The sequence below is a fragment of the Phyllobates terribilis genome, unplaced genomic scaffold, assembly GCF_046119375.1.
Source record: "Phyllobates terribilis strain yellow unplaced genomic scaffold, ASM4611937v1 Scaffold_36__1_contigs__length_13169755, whole genome shotgun sequence".
Lineage (NCBI taxonomy): Eukaryota > Metazoa > Chordata > Amphibia > Anura > Dendrobatidae > Phyllobates > Phyllobates terribilis.
The window spans coordinates 10483933-10502123 of NW_027362796.1; the positions used below are offsets into that span (position 1 = coordinate 10483933).

Below are 18191 nucleotides of genomic sequence, written 5' to 3' on the forward strand. Positions count from 1 at the left end.
CTAAATTTATACCTCTTAACTAATTATACATAAGAAGAAACCAGATGTGAATAGAAGGGACAAGGCACAGGGAGACAGGTAAGAATTATTATCATCCTATTGTATGGAAAAAAGATGTAATTAAAATCATAATTAAAAAACATGTTAAAAACCTTAAAAACAACATCATTAAGTTACAGTGCCTCCACCCTTACAAAAATGAACCGTAACCAAATCTTTCGTTTAACCCAGATGGTGCCAAGGTCCCTAATCAAAAAATCCACTTACTTTCTACTTGGCCGGTATCCTCTTAATATTGCCCTCTCTCGAACCCAGATGTACCTGATCAATGCATATAACTTGTAGTAAACTGGCGTCCCTGTTATGACACATGCGGAAGTGTTTGGGTAATGTCTTTAAATTCTCAAGGTCTTCTTCCATATTTGATTTTTCTATATCTCTTATATGTTCTTTGATACATGTTCGAAGTTCTCTCGTAGTGAGGCCTATAAAAAAATTTTTGCATGGAAGATTACCCCTTTAGAACTACATGTGAGATGGTGCCGAATATCATATACCCTATTGCCATCTGCATTTTAGAATTGTTTAGTTTTAACCATATTCGACAGGCTTTGCATCTGCCACAAGGAAAAAAGCCTTTGGTTGCCAACCATGTCTCACTCTTATTCCTCTGATCCCCCTCATCATGGCTGTGTACTAGTAGGTCTCTCAAGTTCTTGGAACGTCGTGCTGTTATTGTAGGATTTGCAGGTAAGTAATTCTTCAGAACGAGATCAACTTGTAGTACTCGCTAATGTTTTTTAATAATTACTACAAATTTAAACCATTGGTTACGATATTTAGCAATCAATCGTACCTGGTTTTTGTCCATGTCACTATCCTTAACTTTCTGATTTTGGTACAATAGTTAGTTTCTAGAGATTTTCTGAGCTCTTAAATAGCCTTGGTTAATTTTTTTCCGACTATAACCTCTCGCCTGGAATCTACATCGTAGATCTCTTGATTTTTCCTCAAAGGCTTTCTCTTCAGAACAAATTCTTTTAATCCGTAAAAAACTGGCCTACTGGGATTCCCCTAATGGTAGAACTAGGATGAGATGAACTGGCATGAAGTTATGAATTTGTAGCAGTACTCTTTCTGTAATCATCCGTTGACAAATTTCCATCTGATTCAGTGTGGATTTTGATGTCCAGAAACTCCACATCTCGACCTGTTTTAAAAGTAAAGTTTTAAATGTAATTTGTTTTTGTTGAGTCTGGACATTACATCATTCAGGGAGGACAATGACCCTTCCCAAATAAATCACACATCGTCAATAAAACGCATTCAGTGATGTATATTTTCTATGTCCGGTATCAAGTCGTCCGAAAAAATCTCTTGCTCCCATGCCACTAAAAATAAGTTCACGTATGAAGGGGCACATGTGACCCCCGTAGCTGTTCCTTGTAGTTGTAAATACACTTTATTATTAAAAATGAAACAGTTATGGGTTAAAATGAAATCAAGGAGAATCAAGATTAGATCCGCCATGTCAGATTCAATGTTACTCCCTCTCAGAAACCACGCAACTGCAGTTAGCCCATCGGTATGCCTAATGGAGGTATACAGAGATTCAATATCTGCTGTTACCATAATCATGTTCTCAGTCAGATGCATGTTGTCTAATCTCCGTAAAGCGTAAAATGGTTACCAAAGGTTTTAAAAAATAATCAATGGTTTGCCCAATTACCTCACAAAGGCCTCCACTGCCCGCTACAATGGGTCTTCCAGGGGGATCCATTGGATCCTTATGAATTTTCGGAATTAGATATAGAGTTGGCAATCTGGGATTTAGTTCTTTTGATCACATCGACCATTTTTTTAGGGATAATTTCTTCTTGGTGAGCTCTCTCAAGAACGTTGATCAATTCCATCTGAAAGGCCGACATAGGTTTAGCTGGTAATTTCCTATAACAGTTGGTATCATGCAACAATTTATATGCCTGTTCTTCATGCACAGTATTAGGCCAGATAACTTAGTTACCACCTTTATCTGCCCCCTTAAATACAACATCTTTCCAATCTTGCATTTCTTTTAATGCTGTTCTGTCTGCATTGCTCAAATCTGAGTAAGTTTTTTTAGTGTTAAGTTGCCTAATTTCTGCTGATACAAGTTTGGTGAAAATGTCTACTGCTGGACATAAATTTAGAGCTGAAAATATTTTGGATTTATTGAAAAGTTGTATGGGGAAAGTACTTACCTCTGCTGCAGTAGTCGTGTTTTCTTCTGCTAGTGATTCCAAGATCTGTAAAGCCTCAGTTTCTTCTTTAGTGGTAAAAATTTCTTCATTGTTGGTTTTATGATGAAGTTTTGTCAATATAAGTTTTCTGGCGAACAAATGAACATCTTTGATTGCTAGAAATGGGTCTAAGGGTTGAGACGGAGAAAAGGTTAATCATTTTTCTAACACATTTATTTGTGCCTCAATGAGAATATTGGTCAAGAGATTAATCACCTTAAGTTTATCATTCCTTTGGTTTCTACCTCCTCCATGAGTAGGGGCTACAAATGTCTTTTTCTTATCAAAATATCTCATTTTCTGACCACTATAACTGGCACCATCCGGTCCATCCTGGTCCCTAATGGATGATGTGCTTTCTGCTTCTGATGCGAATTTGAGGATATACTTCGCGTCAAGGATGATTTTCTATTCAATTTCTTGAATTGCCATCTGTATACTTTATTGGATTCATAATCTGCCTGATGTCTGGTGAATTTTTTCAGTTTGCCTTGACTTATATTATGTACCCATTTTTTCTTCTCAAGTCCTTCTCAATATCTTTATGGCATTTTTTAAGATTCTCAGTTGACATATCTTTATGCATGACTTTTTCTATTTTTTCAATCTCATTATCTATTTCCACCAATAAGGAGGTATTTTTGTCCACTTTGATCTTAACGAACATCATGGAGCATATAGTTGCTACTGTGATCCATTTACTAACAAGGGTTTCATCTTCAAGTTCAAAAGTGGGAAAAAGCTGGATTCTCAGACTCCTAGGAATTATTTTTTGATCTAGATAATTCTCAAGTGCAGTTTTGGTCCACCAAAGTTTGGTTTTCTTGAATAATAGATTTTTGTATTGACGTATGGTTTCTTTATTTGAGGTGGAGGTGTCACTAAAACCACATGTACTACCTTTTTAAAAAATTTCTATAGCCTTAGATTGCCAGACCAGATCTGTAGCTTTAAGATCCATTTTGCATTTAATCAAACAATTTTTTACTTGGACACTCTGTAACGACAGAAATAATTCATATATCAAAAAAAGTCCAATATCACCAAGAACTTAAATTTAGTGGTCACCCTACATGTGGAACAGCATAAAAAAAACAATTCCTGAACTGTTGGTTTTTGTTTATTCTGCCTCCCTAAAAGTTGGAATAGAAAGCGATCAAACAATATTACGTGCCCGAAAATGGCACCAATAAAAATGTCAACTTGTCCTGCAAAAAAAAAATCCTTTCATGACTTTGTCGGTCAAAATATGGAAAAATTATAGCTATCAAAATATGGCGATGCAAAAACTAGTCTTGGCAAAAATAAGTGTATTTTAGTGTGTGACAGCAGCCAAACATAAAAACCCGATATAAATCTGGTATCACTGTAATCGCACCGACCCAAAGAATAAAGTAGTCTAATCACTTATACCACATGAGGAACGGCATAAAAAATAAAATCAATTCTTCACCTGCTGGTGATTTGTTCATTCTGCCTCCCAAAGATCAAAGTAAGGCTTGGCTCACATTTATCTTGCGTTTTGCGCTGAGGGCTTGCACCAAGGTTTCTGTGTAAATCTCTGAAATACGTGATTCAGGCAGAACCCCCGGCGGAAGACTCCCTGTAATGAGGCAGATGGAGGCACCGTGGACGCAGTCTGGCCTGTGATCCCACGGTGTCTGTCTTTTAATTAGATGTGCATAAAAGTGCAGTTAGCCACAGTTTTGTGAACCTCTGAAAAAAAGGACACTGCTAAACAGAGGCCAGACAAAGTCCAGAGTAAATCTGCTGCCTCAATGGATCCCTCGGGGTAGAGTTAGGGTTGTGTTAGGGTTGGGGTTAGGATTACGGTTAGGATTAGGGTTGTGTTGAGGTTAGGGTTGTGATTTTTTCAAAAGTAAAGAAAAAAAATGACGATATGGCGACTAGTGTTAAGCGCAAGTGCTCGCTACTTGAGTTTGCATCAGGTGCTTGGGTATGCTACGAGTATCACAGGTGCTCGGGTGACATACTGATATACAGCAAAAAAAACACGTGGGGATTGCCTGCCATATATGAGCAATCCCCACATGTTTTTTTTTTTGGGTGTCTAACAACCGTGAAACATGCGGGGCAGGGACTTGAGCGTGTCACTCGGGCACCCAGGATGCTTGGTGCATACCCGAGTACCCGATGTAAATTCAAGTAGCAAGCACTTGCGGTCAAGACTAATGACAACTTATTCAATATGAGGACCTCACTATACCCCTTGATAAAATCCTTGAGGGGTCTAGTTTCCAAAATGGGGTCACTTGTGTTTTTTTTTCGCTGTTTAGGTACATCAGGAGTGCTCCAAACGCGACATGGCATCCGCTCTCGATTCCAGACAATTTTGCGTTCATAAAGTCACACAGTGCTCCTTACTTTCTGAACCTGCCGTGCGTCCAAACGGTGTTTTTGCCCCACATTTGGGGTATCGGTGTACTCAGAAGAAATTGCACAACAGTTTTCGCGGTCCATTTTCCCCTTTTACCTTTGTGAAAATAAAAAATTTGGGGCTAAAAGATCATCTTTGTGGAAAAAGTTTTGTTTATTTTCATGGCTCTACGTTATAAACTTCTGTGAAGCACCTGGAGGTTTAGGGTTCTCACCACACATCTAGATAAGTTCCTTGAGGAGTCTAGTTTCCAAAATGGGGCGGTTTCCACTGTTTAGGCATATCAGGGGCTCCCCAAACACGACATTGCATCAGCTAATTATTCAAGCAAATTTTACATTCAGAAAGTCAAATGGTGCTTCTTCCCATCCGAACCCAGCCATGCGCTCAATCCATGGTTTTTCCCCACATATGGGGCATCAGCTTACTCAGGAGAAATTGCACAACAAATGGTATTGTGCAATTTCTCCTGTTACCTTTATGAAAATGTAAAATTGGGGGATAAAAAACATTTTTGTGGGAAAAATGTGAAAGTTATTTTTATGGCTCAATGTTATAAACTTCTGTGAAGCACCTGGAGGTTCAAGGTGTTCACCACACATCTAGATAAGTTTCCTGAGGGGTTCTTTTTCCAAAATGATGTCACTTATGTTTTTTTTTCACTGTTTAGACACATCAGGGGCTCCCAGAACGTGACATGCCGTCCGCTAATTATTCAAGCAAATTTTACATTCAAAAAGTCAAATGGTGCTCCTTCCCTTCCGGACCCTGCCATGTGCTCAAACAGTGGTTTTCCCCCACATATGGGGTATCGGCGTGCTCAGGAAAAATTGCACAACAAATTTTGTGGTCCATTTTTTCCTGTTACTCTTGCAAAAATAAAAAAAAATAATTTCTAAAGTAACATTTTTGTGAAAAAAAGTTAAATGTTCATTGTTTTCTTCCACATTCCAAAACTTCCTGTGAAGCACCTGAAAGGTGTCACTTCTGGGTATTTTCTGTCATAAAGGCTCCTTAAAGTCACTTCAAATGTGATGTGGTCCCTTAAAAAAAAATTTTTAAATGATGTTGGAAAAATTAAAAATCGCTGGTCAACTTTTAACCCTTATAACTTCTTAACAAAAAAAAAATTTGGTTCAAAAATTGTGCTGATGTAAAGTAGACATGTGGGAATTGTTATTTAGGAACTATGTAAAGTAGATATGTGAGAAATGTTATTTATTAACTATTTTGAGTGACATATCGCTCTGATTTAACCGAATGAAAATTCAAATTTCGCCAAATTTCAGATTTTTTCACAAAGTAACACAAGTCACATCGAAGAAATTTTACCACTATCATGAAGTACAATATGTCACGAAAAAACAATCTCAGAATCAGTGGGATCCGTTGAAGCGTTCCAAAGTTATTACATCATAAAGTGACAGTGGTCAGAATTGTAAAATTGCAAAAATTGGCCTGGTCATTAACGTGCAAACAACGTTTGGGGGTAAAGGGGTTAACACAACAAAAACAAAAATTAAACCAAAGGAAAGTATCAAAAGTATCAGACAATTGTCTAGTATCAATAAGATGGTGACATAGCTATACTAGGATATGAATGGCAGACCATTTGGGAATAATCAGAAACACCAAACATGAGTTTGGTCAAAAACCTTTATTTCACAAGCAATTGGTTACATGGTGGCACTGCAGAAGCGGGGGCCCACACTACATAAAATACAGTGATTGTATAATACACAAACCGTTATATATGTACAGTAGGTGATATCCAGAAGTCTATTGATCCTATCCTGAACATTATTGGAGAGTTTGGTGAATGGTCAGGACTGCCCATTAATCGGGATAAGTTGGTTATTCTACCATTTGAGGATATCCCTAATTCCAGCATATTAGAACATACACGAATACAACCGGTTGAGAAATTCTAATACCGAGTATAAATATAACAAAAATAACTCCGGATTACATTGCACTGAATCTATATCTTCTTCTGGAAAAGTATAAAAAGAAAATCGATGCTTGGTGCAGATTACCATTATCAGCTGTAGGAAGAGGGAACTTATTAAAAATGATATTGATGCCCCAACTATTATACATTATGCATAATGCCCCTATTTGAATCCATAATTCCCATTTTCAGAAAATTCCTAGCAAGTTTCGATCTCTTATATGGAAAAAGAAATCGGCTAGGATAAAATGTGAATATCTACAAAGTGACAAGGAATCTGGTGTTTTGGCGATTCCTAATGCACTAATATACAGTGGGGAAAAAAAAGTATTTAGTCAGCCATCAATTGTGCAAGTTCTCCCACTTAAAAAGATGAGAGAGGCCTGTAATGTACATCATCGGTAGACCTCAACTATGAGAGACAAAATGAGAAAAGAAATCCTGAAAATCACATTGTCTGATTTGGAAAGAAATTTTTTCAAATTTTGGTGTAAAATAAGTATTTGGTCAATTACAAACAAGCAAGATTTCTGGCTCTCACAGACCTGTAACTTCTTCTTTAAGAATCTCCTCTGTCCTCCACTCATTACCTGTAGTACTGGCACCTGTTTGAACTTGTTATCAGTATAAAAGACACCTGTCCACAACCTCAAACAGCCACATTCCAAACTCCACTATGGTGAAGACCAAAGAGCTGTTGAAGGACACCAGAAACAAAATTGTAACCCCACACCAGGCTGGGAAGACTGAATCTGCAATAGGCAAGCAGCTTGGTGTGAAGAAATCAACTGTGGGAGCAATAATTAGAAAATGGAAGACATACAAGACCACTGATAATCTCCCTTGATCTGGGGCTCCACACAAGATCTCACCCCGTGGGGTCAAAATGATCTCAAGAACGGTGAGCTAAAATCCCAGAACCACACGCGGGGACCTAGTGAATGAGAGAGTGGGGACCAATGTTACTCAGGCTACCATCAGTAACACACTACGCTGCCAGGGACTCAGATCCTGCAGTGCCAGACATGTCCACCTGTTTAAGCCATTACATGTCCGGGCCCCTCTGACTTTTGCTAGAGAGCATTTGGATGATTCAGAAGAGTATTGGGAGAATGTCATATGGTCAGATGCAACCAAAGTAGAACTGTTTGGTAGAAACACAACTCGTCGTATTTGGAGGAGAAAGAATGCTGAGTTGCATCCAAAGAACACCATACCTACTGTGAAGCATGGGGGGTGGCAACATCATGCTTTGGAGCTGTTTCTCTGCCAAGGGACAAGGACGACTGATCCGTGTACATGAAAGAATGAATGGGACCATGTATCGTGAGATTTTGAGTGCAAACCTCCTTCCATCATGGGCGTGGAGAGGGGGTGAATATTCATGCCCTTTAATAGCGGGCACACGCGATCGCTCAGCAGCAGCAGCAGTCGCGCTGCTGATACACTGTGAATATAGAATCCGGCACTCATTCAGTAGTATGAAATATAATTATTAATCAAATAATTAAAGTTCCTTTAGAGATTCATGAAAAATGCAATCCACAACATGTGACGTTTCGGTCGTTCAGCCACGACCTTCATCAGACTCTAATGCATACAAAAAAAAAAATATATATGTACAGAAATATTATGTGGATAAAAAATAAGGGAAAGGGTAGAATTCAAAAACATCATACAGGAAAGACAGACAATAAATCATTTCATTAGAGCATGTGGAGGATAATCTCTACTATAAACACAATGTAATACAATATTCAATGATATAGTACAATGCAGCGTGATGATCAAGCCTCATCAAAAGCAAAGGTGTAAGTAAATATGGTGTACCCGGAAATACTCCATAGGGAGCCTGAGAATCATTATATCAAAAGAGAAAAAAATGCAAAAAGAAAAAACAGGGGAAAAGTTTATAACCCACTCGTGCTGTCATATAATAAGATTTGGACCCTTAAAATAGAAAAAAACTTTGGAAAGGGAGAAAAAAGGGGAATAGACACTGAGTTGTTGATATACTGTGTGCCGCTATTAAGGAGCATGAATATTCAGTGCTCCCCACGCCTATGGGCGTGGGGAGCAGTGAATTTTCATTTTCTTCAGCAGCGGGGACAGTGCAGGCTGCAGCAGGCGGCTGCTGCCTCCTGTGCCCCACTCCTCCGCCACGACTGCTCCCCCCAGCACAGTATTATATATATATATATATATATATATATATATATATATACACCCCCCCCAGCAACATTCGGACTATAAGACGCACCCCCCATTTTCCTCCAAACTTCTGGAGGAAAAAGGTGCGTCTTATAGTCCGAAAAATACGGTAAATACTGGAAAGGAGTTTTATCTATTATAAAGAGGGTATATAAAATAGATATTCAACCAGATCCAAAAAATGCCTATTAAGTATATTGGAAAATTATATGGAATTTGATCCAATTTCCATAGGGATTTCACATATTTTATTTCAAGCTAGGAAACATATTGCATCCAAATGGATTAACCCCTCACCTCCAGAAATTAGTGAACTCAAAAATAGGATAAATAATATTATCAGATTAGAAAAAGGGGTATATAAAAAACAAACTCAATGAATAAATTTGAGAAAATATAGGGCTTATGGTTGGATAAACCTGGAATGCCATCAAGGGGGTTATTGGAGAGACAATGACTTATGGGGGAGGGGGGTATTGGTGAGGTTTAATGTTTCATTATAATGTGTATTAGAATTCCTTAACATGTGGTATGGGTAATATAGCACACCTATATGTGTATAGGATTATAATGTTTATTACAATATTATGGTTATATAAGAGATTTCAAGAATGTGGAATGTTAATTGTAAGATATAGTAACTGCAAGTTAGCAGACGGTAATGGGCAAGCTGAAAGGATATATAGGAGAGATGCATGTATGTCATCCTATGGTATGTTATTTTATTATTGTATGTACTGGTTTCTTGTTTTGTAAAAAAAAAAAAAATGAAAAAAATCTCAATAAAAATTTATTGGATTAAAAAAAATAGAATAGGAAAAGGGCTTCTCCTCTGTGTGGGTTCTCTGGTGCTTAATCAAAGCTGATTTTTTGTTAAAACATTTCCCACATTCTGAACAGGAAAAGGCTTCTCCCCTGTGTGAGTTCTCTTGTGACTATCAAGAATCATTTTACGATTAAAACATTTCCCACATTCTGAACAGGAAAAGGGTTTCTCCCCTGTGTGGGTTCTCTGGTGCTTAATCAAGCCTGATTTCTGGTTAAAACATTTCCCACATTCTGAACAGGAAAAGGGTTTCTCCCCTGTGTGGGTTCTCTTGTGACTATCAAGAATCATTTTACGATTAAAACATTTCCCACATTCTGAACAAGAAAAAGGCTTCTCCCCTGTGTGAATTCTCTTGTGACTATCAAGAATCATTTTACGATTAAAACATTTCCCACATTCTGAACAAGAAAAGGGCTTCTCCCCTGTGTGGGTTCTCTGGTGGCTATCAAGATGCGCTTTCCGGTTAAAACATTTCCCACATTCTGAACATGAAAATGGCTTTTCCCCTATGTGGGTTCTGTGGTGCTTAACCAAAGTTGATTTCTGGTTAAAAAATTCCCACATTCTAAACAGGAAAAGGGCTTCTCCCCTGTGTGGGTTCTCTGGTGGTTATTGAGATATGCTTTCTGGTTAAAACATTTCCCACATTCTGAACATGAAAAAGGCTTCTTCCCTGTGTGGGTTCTGTGGTGCTTAACCAAAGCTGATTTCTGGTTAAAACATTTTCCACACTCTGAACAGGAAAAGGGCTTCTCCCCTGTGTGGGTTCTCTGGTGGTTATTTAGATACGCTTTCTGGTTAAAACATTTCCCACATTCTGAACATGAAAAAGGCTTCTTCCCTGTGTGGGTTCTGTGGTGCTTAACCAAAGTTGATTTCTGGTTAAAACATTTCCCACATTCTGAACAGGAAAAGGGCTTCTCCCCTGTGTGGGTTCTCTGGTGGTTATTTAGATATGCTTTCTGGTTAAAACATTTCCCACATTCTGAACATGAAAAAGGCTTCTCCCCTGTGTGGGTTCTCTGGTGCTTAATCAAAGCTGGTTTTTGGTTAAAACATTTCCCACATTCTGAACATGAAAAAGGCTTCTCCCCTGTGTGGGATCTCTGGTGATTAACAAAAACTGATTTCTGGTTAAAACATTTTCCACATTTGGAACAAAAAAATCTATTGTCCGCTGTGTGTATTTTTTGATGTTTTAGAATAGACTTTTCGAGGGTAAAACTATTTCCATTTTCTGAACGTGAAAATGGCTTCTTTGCTTTAGGAGCAGTTCGTTTTTTAATGCTTATTTTATTTTTATTTTCCTTAGTAGTCAGTAATGAATCATAAGACAGGATCTTTTTCATAGGATCAGATGATTGATGTTTGCTGTGAAGGGATGATGGTAAATCTAGAGTAATGGCATTCATTTCAATTGTATCCTGTGGGATCTCAAGGTCATCAGATTTAAAAATCTCCTGTCCATCTGATCTTCTGGTACAGTCATCTGCCAAGAAAAAAAACAATTATTAATTTTGAATAAAATATCCTTGAAATTTATATTTTTGAACATTTCTACTTAAAATGTCTAAACAAACACATCTCTGGGCTACATGCTAATCCAGGGAAATGAAGAGATATATGCTCAAGTTTAAATATTCCTCTATTTTTTAGATTTGTGTCTAATAAAATAGATTTTTAAACTTGAGCATATATCTCTTCATTTCCCTGGACTAGCATGTAGCCCAGGGATGTGTTTGTTTAGATTGATTTAGAAGTGGTATGCAATCTTTATTTATTTTTCTATGGGATTCTTGTGTTAATTGTACTTAAAATGTCTGTAGAAATGAGAAGTTATTGACAGAATGACAGTTCACAGTCTAATAGAAAACCTCATAGGATGAACCAGTGGAGCGCGGTGTCCAACTGTTCATTCTGCCTCCAAAATATGGAATAAGAAGCCAACAAAAAATGTTATGTAGTGTAGGGTTCGGTACTCACTTAGCCACGTTAGAGGTAGGCACGGGACACTGTCTCTTTAAAAATGTCCAAGGCAGGTTTATTATGCTGCATAAACCGCACTTCCAGAAGTAAACAAAAGAAAACCTTGTCCGGCACAGTGTAACAAAACAGAGAGGAAACAGTCCATCCAATATGGCGGGTTCACCCGCTCACAATCAGTGTCTTTTTACCCTCAAACACTCTGGAGGTCTCCACACCTCCAGCCACAGACACTGAATGAGACACTTGGTCTCCATTTTATACACACGCCCTGGGGTGGGGATATGTGAGCAGCCAATCCCCCCATCTCTTATGACTGCTCGAAAAAAAACGGCCCTGATACGCCCTATTAAAACTATCAGCACTATGTGTGCTGGAGCATGCTTTCCCGGTTGCACATCACTGAAGCTGCCAACTTCAGCGACACATATCTCCCCTCAAGGACATGTCCGGTGGCCCTCTTACAGTAGACAAAAATGATACCAATAAAAATTCCACATTATTAGATTCTCAAAGGGTCTTGAGAATCAACATGGCTTCTGTGGCGCCCCTGCGGGTTCAGTTGCCACAGAGGTACTGCATCTCACCCAGAGGTGTGGTACCCCACTCTCAGGTAAGGTGGGAGTACTACCCGGGACCCACACACACGCATCCAATACACTCCACTTCAGTAGGGAAGGGCGAGATTGCTCCTAAGGGAGAGCACAGTCCCTGGTCGCTAGCTGGAGAGTGGAACCATGTAGTGGGTATGGGAAGAGGAAGTAGATCAAGGGAGCACCGACAGAAGGAGTATAAGAAGTAGGGGAACCATCTACGAGTTCAGTCAGTCCAGTTCAGAGGAGAGAGAGTTGGGAGCAGGAGCTCAGGTCAGAGGAGTGGAGAAAGGAGCAGGGCCCAGTCTGAGAGGCCCAGGAGGAGAGACTGAAGAGAAGAGAGGAGCGGTGAGGAGGGCTCCAAGAGGAAGTGAGGGGATCCCAGGTGCACGGCGAGTGCGGATGCCACCTGTGCACCCGAATCTACACGGACGTGGAGGGATCAGGCCGCAGAGAGGGGACCGGCCCCTAAACTAGTAGAGAACAACCAGGCTCAGCTAGATAACCGGAGGCTGCTGCATTTTCAAGGTGCTGCAGCCAACAACCACAATTACATCGCCGAAAAGGTGGCCACATAGGGTCCAGGGGATTGCACGTCGCCCGACAAGACCCGAGGCTACTGGCTTGGGACACTGATTGTGAGGCGCAGGACAGGATGGTGAGAGCCAGCGCAGTGAGACAACCGGGAAAGGTACATAGAACGGGGTCCCGTGCAAGTTATCCTGAAATACCTGAGAGTTTGCTGGATCACTACCCCGGAGGACACAGGACGGTATGGGCGGTTATAATCTGGAAAGTGCAACCTGAGGAACTTAACAACTGTGAGTAAAATCTGAAGACTGCACCCCACTGTGTCCTTGAATAATTGCTGCGCCATCACCAGCCCTGCACTACACTGCACCAACAAACATCTACCTCATAAAATCCCCATCTACTGCCCTGGAGCTAAGCTCTGCCTGTGGAGAGCTGAACCAACTATGCTGCGTCACCATCAGCTCCAGAGGATCTGCACCGCAGCGGCGGTTCCATATAGCCGCATACCACAGGTGGCGTCACGAACATTATCTCTAAAAACTTTATTCCCCTTTTACTTTTCCCCTTTAATTGACCACCCTGGGTCACGGACCGGGTCACCGCCACCGTGACCTCTCCCAGCATCGACCAGGACGGCTACCTAGTAGCCTACGGCCCAGGGAGCGCGTCACTTCCATAAACCAATCCAGCAATATCCGCACTCCCAAAGTCAGATCTCCCCCTCACTTCTGAGCCTTGCAGTGCGCCCAAACCACATTTAGCCTCCATGTATTTGGCATTACTATAGTGAGAAGAACCCACTTAATTTATGGTGTGTGTCTCCTGGAGCACAATCTGGGCACTATGTGTTGGGTAATGAAATGGCAAATGTGCAATTTTCACTCTCTAACATCCACTGCGTGTTAATTTCTGGAAAGTGCCTGTGGAATCAAAATAATCGCTACGTCTATAAATTAATTCACTGAGTGTTATAATTTCCAAAATAGTGTCACTTTATGAGGATTTCTACTGCTCTGGTTTTCTACTATTTTGATATATTAGGGCTTCCGCAAATGTTGTGTCCCATCTCCTCTGGGATCTGCTCCTGCGACGTCTGCTTCTGTCACCAGGAAGCGTCTTATTCATTCTGCAGGCGGCGCTGGTGATGGAGGAGACGTCAGAACCAGAAGCTCTGGGTGGCGCAGGTTCTGTCCAGCCACTAAGATTAGGGTTGCTGGGACCAGTAGTACCATCCAGTCTGGCAGTGTGGGTGTGTGTGCTGTCCAGCTGGAGTAATCTGCTCCCTGCTTCAGCCATTTGGAGAGCACCGCACCCAACTAAAGCTGGAAGCATATTGTGGGAAAATGCCAGATACAGCCTTGTTCTCCTCTGGTTCAGTCCTTTGTACTCAGCTCCCGGCTTGTGTATTTGTTTCCACTTGTGACCTTGGCCCGTTTACTGACTACTGGTGTCTTCTGATTTTGTATTTTCTCTGCCCTCCTGGTTCTGACCCGGCTATCTGACTATTCTTCTTGACGTTAAAGGGTGATGAGCAAGGCAATCCCTGGGATCTGGAGTAGATAGCGCCAAGCCTGTTCGTGGTGGCCATCTTTTGAGCTGCCAGGTGACCATGAACAGTGCCCCCAATACTTTGTGTCCGCAAACTATTCCAGCAAGATCTGGATTCAAATAGCTAAATGTTGCTTCTTCCCTTCTTAACTCTGTCATGTGCCCAGACAGTAGTGTACAACCGTATATAAGGTATTGTCGGATTCAAGAGAAGTTGGAAAATAATCTGTAAGGTCCATTTGTTTCCTATTATCCTTTGTGAAGAATTCCAAAGTTATCACGACATAAAGTGACACGTCAGATTTCAAAAATGGGGCTTGATTAGGAACACTGGCTGCAGGAAGAGGTTAAATCAGAGTATTTTGGGCACTAACTACTGTAGTCAAAAACTGTGACTATAGACAATAAAACATCTACTGAAATGATCAAACTCAACAGTCTCCATCAGTAAAAAATGAGTAACTAGTGGTGAAACCTCTCTGGGGTAATTAGAGTATGGGGCTCGGTGGCTCTTGGCAATCTAAACTATCGTAAGGGACAGTATTTTCTGTCAGATGAGTTTCAAGAAGAAATATTAGACATTGAAGGAGAACTTTTTATAATAGTGCAGAGCCGAGGTGTCTTAAATTTAGCCCTCGGGCATTGGGAAGACGTAATGGAGATGTTCTTTTAAAGACTACCAGGGAGTTACAGAGGCCAATCCCACCACATTAAAGCTATCATACAAAATGAACCTGGAAAAAAATACAGAATAAAAGATATGTTACATCCCCAACAACAATGTATGTATCAGGGGAGAGAACTTCAGATCTAAACCGGAATTGCACTCATTTATGGTGGACCATTGGAGCTACTATGAGTCCTGAGCAGAGGAGTAGAGAAAGTATTAGTGCCCCCATTTCAGGAGAGATTGTGCAGTAATCTGAATTCATTAGGATGAAAACATAATGGAATTTATGGCATGAAGTGAATCCATGAAACCAGGGCTCGAGCCAACACATCTCCTGCAGGCGTGAATAAACGTATATTACAGCCATCAGCCACGCACAGCTTAGAGATATATCATGGCATGGGTGTAATGTTTTTTATGTAGTTTATCGCAATACTATTTGAAGTTAGTTGGTTTGATAAGAAACTGAAAAGTCAGGATAAAGGGAAACTCTGCTGTTATTGTACAGAAATTCACACTTGGCCTCACTGCACATTTAATGTTGTCGATAATAAAAGTGAAGTTTGGCCAGAAAGACTGGACCTGGTCTTGTAGGGACCATATGAGGACATTCAGCAGCACAGAAGGGAGAGAAGGTAGATTCATCCAATAAGATATCAGGGATCTAGGAAGGAACAGCATCATTACCCTCCGCTTTCTCTTACAGGTCCATTATAATTTTTCTTCAAGTGATTTTCTAACTTCTCAGCACAAGCAGGCTATCAGAAGGTAATTGTATATTTATGTTTTACCATTCTTTTACGGTCACACTATATAAATCCATGCCGGTTGCATGGATTTATATAGTGTGACCAAGTTGTCAAGCACTTTCCAAGTGATGCTAAAATAGCTTGATAACCCACATGCGGAAATGCATGTGAAGAACGCTTCACATCCGCATGTCCCTGGCAGGAAAAACGCATGTACAATCCGCATGTACAATCCGCATGCGTTTTTTCTGCCAGGGAGATGCAGAAACGCTCAAAAAAAATCCGGAGCATTTCTGCATCGTGGGCACATAGCCTTACATTAATTGTATGTCTCAATATTGAGCACACGTAGCCATCTATACACGGCGGGAGGCCGCACGTACCCATCTATACACGGCGGGAGGCCACACGTAGCCATCTATACACGGCGGGAGGCCGCACGTAGCCATCTATACACGGCGGGAGGCCGCACGTAGCCATCTATACACGGCGGGAGGCCGCACGTAGCCATCTATACAAGGCGGGAGGCCGCACGTAGCCATCTATACACGGCGGGAGGCCGCACGTAGCCATCTATACACGGCAGGAGGCCGCAAAAAGCCATCTATACACGGCGGGAGGCCGCACGTAGCTATCTATACACGGCAGGAGGCCGCACGGCGCCATCTATACTCAGCAGGAGGCCGCACGCAGTCACGCACACACACACACAAACATATACATACACGCATAAACACATTTGAAACACAAAAATACATATAAACAGACATCACACAATGATATCTGCCTGCACACACACACACACACACAGAGACAGAGACACACACACACACAGACACACACAGACAGATACACACACACACACACACAGACACACACACAGACAGACACACACACAGATACACATACACACACACAGACACACACACACAGACACACACACTCACAATCCCCCGGCTCGGCTCCAGCCCTCCTGGCTCCTGCTCCTCTCCGGTGGTAAGTAGCAGTGCAGGCCGGGCGCGCACTGCATGACGTCACAGCTAGGAGACACGGCCGCGCACAGGGCTGTGTCTCCTAGCTGTGACGCGGCCAGGCCAGCACAGGGAAGTTAACTGCTGCAGTGCTGGCCCGGCCGAAGAGCCCGGATTGCCCTCATTATAATCCTCCTATGTATGAGAGCATTATATTAAGAGGTTTAATGACCGCAGTCGCTCCTGCGACCTGGCCCAGCCAACACCAACCCCTGCTTCAGCTGGATGTGTGTTCTCGGACTGACATTCCGCTGAAGTGCCACAATACATGCTGCTGACCTATCAGAGGCCAGCAGCTGACATCGGCATGTACGTCATTAGGGGCTGAAGTCAGCTGGCAGCTCCAAAAAAAAGACACCGTGAGGCGAGGGAGTGGAGAGAAGCTGAGTATAATGTTTTTTTTTTGTTTTTTTTTAAATCAGTGAGTACACGGTGCCCTTGGCTATACTACTACATGTAAGAGGATGGGCTGTGCATTATACTACATGGATGACTGTGGGCTGTGCATTATACTACATGGATGACTATGGGCTGTGCATTATACTAGATGTGTGGACTATGGGCTGTGCATTATACTACATGGATGACTATGGGCTGTGCATTATACTACATGTATGACTATGGGCTGTGCATTATACTACATGGATGACTATGGGCTGTGCATTATACTACATGGATGACTATGGGCTGTGCATTATACTAGATGTGTGGACTATGGGCTGTGCATTATACTACATGTATGGGCTGTGCATTATGCTACATGTATGGGTTGTGCATTATACTACATGTATGGACTATGGGCTGTGCATTACACTACATGTATGGACTATGGGCTGTGCATTACACTACATGTATGGACCATGGGCTGTGCATTACACTACATGTACGGACCATGGGCTGTGCATTATACTACATGTACAGACTCTGGGCTGTGCATTATACTACATGTATGGACTGTGGGCTGTGCATTATACTACATGTACGGACTATGGGCTGTGCATTATACTACATGGATGACTGTGGGCTGTGCATTATACTACATGGATGACTATAGGTTGTGCATTATACTGTATGGAGGATTATGGGGAGTGCATTATACTTCTGTTATGGGGCCCCATCACTTCTATGTTCGCCCCTGGTGAGTGTAATAGTTTATTTTTTTCTGTACACTAAAGAACAGAGGCAGAACGGAGGACATATACCAGGTTGGGGTCAAGGATAAGGGACATACATATACAGAGGGTACGGAAAGTATTCAGACCCCTTTAAATTTTTCACTCTTTGTTTCATTGCAGCCATTTGATAAATTCAAAAAAGTTCTTTTTTTTTTCTCATTAACACCTTTACAACCCAAAGTGGTTTGCACGTTAATGACCAGGCCAATTTTTACAATTCTGACCACTGTCACTTTATGA

General features: G+C 41.2%; 2 protein-coding genes and 2 pseudogenes across 2 annotated transcripts in view; 1 reads left to right on the top strand and 3 right to left on the bottom strand.

The window, feature by feature from the left end:
* The window catches only part of LOC141182832 (uncharacterized), a 618372-nt gene that overhangs the window by 321049 nt on the left and 279132 nt on the right, over positions 1 to 18191 (bottom strand). The window lies entirely within an intron of this gene.
* The window catches only part of LOC141182831 (uncharacterized), a 168595-nt gene that overhangs the window by 85090 nt on the left and 65314 nt on the right, over positions 1 to 18191 (bottom strand). The gene's annotated exons all lie outside the window — the stretch shown is intronic.
* LOC141182848 (uncharacterized) overlaps positions 1 to 18191 on the top strand; it is a 248286-nt pseudogene that overhangs the window by 36724 nt on the left and 193371 nt on the right.
* Positions 9619 to 11017, bottom strand: LOC141182875 (uncharacterized; annotated as a pseudogene).